The following is a 3739-nucleotide window of genomic DNA, read 5'->3' on the forward strand; positions in this document are numbered from 1 at the left end:
CCATGACACACAAGAAGAGGTCTGGAGCCTCAGTATCTCATAAACATGTATTTCAAGTGGGAGATTATTGTGTGCTCTGAAATCTGAAGGACAGGGATGAGTATTTTTGGGGATGACAGAAGGAAGAAATGATTGTAAAATAGAATAGTAATATCTTCCAAATTCTCAGATTCAATAGTCTTTCACTCCGGTTAGACTTCCACCTCCTGAGTCTGTCCCATGCAACTGCAGTGAAGGTTAACTGTCTGTGCTCCTTCCTTAGAAACCTTCTGGGGCCACTTGACTGCCTCTGCATGATGAATTACAGAAATAGGCTAGCTGTTCCCTACAGCGCTGTCCTGTAGTAACAGCAACATAAATCCACTGACTTACAAAAGAGCCACACAACCCTATGGTGGCAGTGAGTGAAAGATTCAACGAGTGGTTTATTTTATTTAAATTCACCCTCTTCTGTACTGAGACAGTGCTCCAGATAAGGTGTCTTCAAACATCATCAAGCCTTTCTTCATGAAGAGACGCGTAGGACATGCAGCTTGGAAGCAGGGGGGAAGCAAAAGAAGCACCCTCCAAAAGGAAATATCCTCAGACACAAGCACACAGATCTAAACCTGAGGACTGTGCTTCTCTCCTGTGCACTGCAGCCAGAAGCTGAAGGAGCACAGTGGCCTTCCAGATTTGCTCCCAGCAATTTAAAAATCAAGGTGAAACCTAGCAATTTAATTTCTTGTTGTAAGTGCCAAAAGCTTTTTCACTCTTTTCCTTTACCAAAATCGGTTCTTAAGCCGTTTTTACATTTTCATTTAGATATGGATCTATCGTATTCTCAAGACCTTGGAAAGATTTCTCTTGGCTTGACTAAGGGTTACATCATGCCTTTAATAAATGCATCAGTGAGAAAAAATTCAGGGGGAAAGAAAGTAGAGACATACAGACAGTATTTTCACATTTTGCTCAGTTTTGAATTTAAGAAAAATATATATTTTTAAGAGCAGATAGCTTTCCAGAAGATTCCCTTTTCAAAGAGGGCTTGGCACAATCTTGGAGAAGGGAGCACAGGGGGATGACAATCACAATACTCATGCCATAGGTGGTGCTGCATTTCAAGATCCCTCTCCAGATGACAGGACACCTAAAAACACTCCTGTATTCCTTGTTTGGGCAGCTATTGATAAAAACAGGGTATTGTGATTGGACAGTCATTCACTGAGTTATGGAATCACAGAACCATCTAGACTGGAAAATATCCTTAAGATCATTGAGTCCAACTGTAAACCTAACACTGCCAAGTGCACACTAAACCATAGCCCCAAGTGCCATATCTACACATGTTTTAAATACATGCAGGGATGGTGAATAAACCACTTCCTCGGTCCAATGCTCAATCACCTTTTCAGTGAAGAAATTTTACCTAATATCTGACAGAAACCTCCATTGGCGCAACTTGAAACTGTGCATATACATATATACAATTTCAATTCTCATTGACAACTAAAAACTGGTAATGATGAAGGGCTGGAAGATGGTGTTCACCTGTCTACACTATTCCTACACCACTCATGCTTAGTAGGGCACATTCTCCATTGATAACAAAATCAACAGAAGTTTGAGGAGGACTTGCTTTCTTTTTCCAGTATAGGCAAAATTTATAACTTTGTGTACCCTTAATCCCCACACCTCAAAGCAATGGGATACTCTGGAGCAAGTTAGCTGCTTAAGCTTCCCATTTTCTGGACAGTGGTGTAAAGGCATCATGGGATTTTAGATGGATGCAAATACCACGTGCAGCCTTGATAAAAGGAAACATGACAGGCAGTCATATGGACACCAGCCTCAGAGAAGCTATAGTAATTCAGAGTTTACAAAACTATTTCTATTTACAGGATTAACAAAAGGCCTGAGTGTCTTTGTGTGATTTACTGGTTAAATAACACCTGTTAAATACCTGTTTGCTAGGGTAAGTAGCCAGTGTGAGCCTCAAAAACTAAAGTGCCCTAATTATAAAACTCTGAAAAGTAGCCACATTTATACTATTTTTAGTACAAGAAATGCCATTATGTCTAAATCCACTTAACTACTAAGTAATATTCTTGGACTTGAAAATCTAATTCATTTTACACTTAAATAGGTAGATGCAGTGAAAAATTCAGACATAGAAGCAGACATGGCATTTGTAGCTAATTAAGGAAAGCTGGATTGAGCCCAGATGTGGATTATGCAAAGTGATTACTGGTGCTCTTTAGAAGTTGATAATTTTGAAAGCATTTCCTTGTGTTTGTTCACTTTTTCCAGTAAACCAAGATAAAAAAGATTCTGAAGGGAGGAAAATAGGTTTCCACAGAGTAAAACTGTCAGTGGCAATTATTTCCATCATTTCAAATTGACATGTATGGTAGTTAACGATTGGGTCACAGCCATTCCTTCAATCAAAACTTGTTGTTTAGCTGTAATACAAAGTAAGAACTGCATATAGCTTTCAAGCAGGGAGTGACATTAAATGTGGAAGTCCACACAATAATTCCCACTGGAAAGGTCTGTGAAATAGTAATATTTCTTTTGTGTTGGGAAAAAACAGGCAGGATAATAAGCACTAATTGTTAATGGTTAGACTGTACTATGTTTAATTCCAATAAACTGCTGAAATGAGTGAAGATGTCTGTCAAGTAAGAAGCCAGCCAACCTAAGGGAAAGAGACAGAAACAGAATTCCTAAAAGAAAGAGTACCAGTGATGTGCCAGGACCTTTGATACAGCATTAAGAAATACAAAAAATGTGTTGCACTAATTAGACTAATAAGCAGCAAAATACTTGTAAATCTCCTTTTGAAAGAGAATTTATTATAATATTTTCTGATGGCTTATCAAATTGTCATCAGAATATTTGGGTGGAAACAGCAAAAGAAAAAAATTTAAGTAATTTTGGATATCAATTTATGTTTATTTTGTGGTGGGAAATTTGCCCATATTCTTTATTTTACAAAGCTGAGAAGTGGTTTGGCAGTATCCATAGTAGCTTCTGCTTTTTTTCTTTTTCTCTCTGTTTTTAAGGTCTACTGATCTTATTGTTAAATACTAGCAATTTGGCATAACTGAGCCATAGAATTGAGTAAGATAGTTTCCAAAGATAAAAACTGTCATTCTGCAATGCAATCATTACAAATTAGCATTAGTTTTAAAACCTTCTGGATTTTTGCAGTCATCAGTTTAATTACTCTCCTCTATTTGTTGTAATGTTGACAAATATTGCAGCATAAGTATGAAATATATTTTGATTACAAAACAGATGGAATTTTCCATTTCCATTTTGCCATGGTGAACTAAACTGGACTCTTGTATTTTCTGTTTCTGTTCCTAAAGACATTTAAGATGATTATTGTTCTATAAACAGAAGTTTTAATGCTGCTCAAATTTCTCAGGCTACTGCCCCTGGTAGCAGAAAATAATTTGCAATTCTCATTCCCACGAGTCACCTCCACCCTGTTAACACCCCAGGACACCCTTGTAGCACTTTGCCCACATTGTATCTGAGACCCTGATAAAAGATGGCATAACCAGATATGAACCCGGTGCATGCCAAGTATAGAACCAGCCCTATGGGCCTGGGCAGCATAAAGACAAGCAAGACAGGGGAGCAGAAATCCATGAGCCAGTAGATGCTCCTTCCCACTGCAGTGGGAAAAGCAACCTCTGAGTTTGCAGCCAAGGAAAGAGGTTAGAAGCGGATGCAGACAGTTTGTGGGTGC

This window comes from Lonchura striata, chromosome Z, assembly GCF_046129695.1.
Source record: "Lonchura striata isolate bLonStr1 chromosome Z, bLonStr1.mat, whole genome shotgun sequence".
Taxonomy (NCBI): domain Eukaryota; kingdom Metazoa; phylum Chordata; class Aves; order Passeriformes; family Estrildidae; genus Lonchura; species Lonchura striata.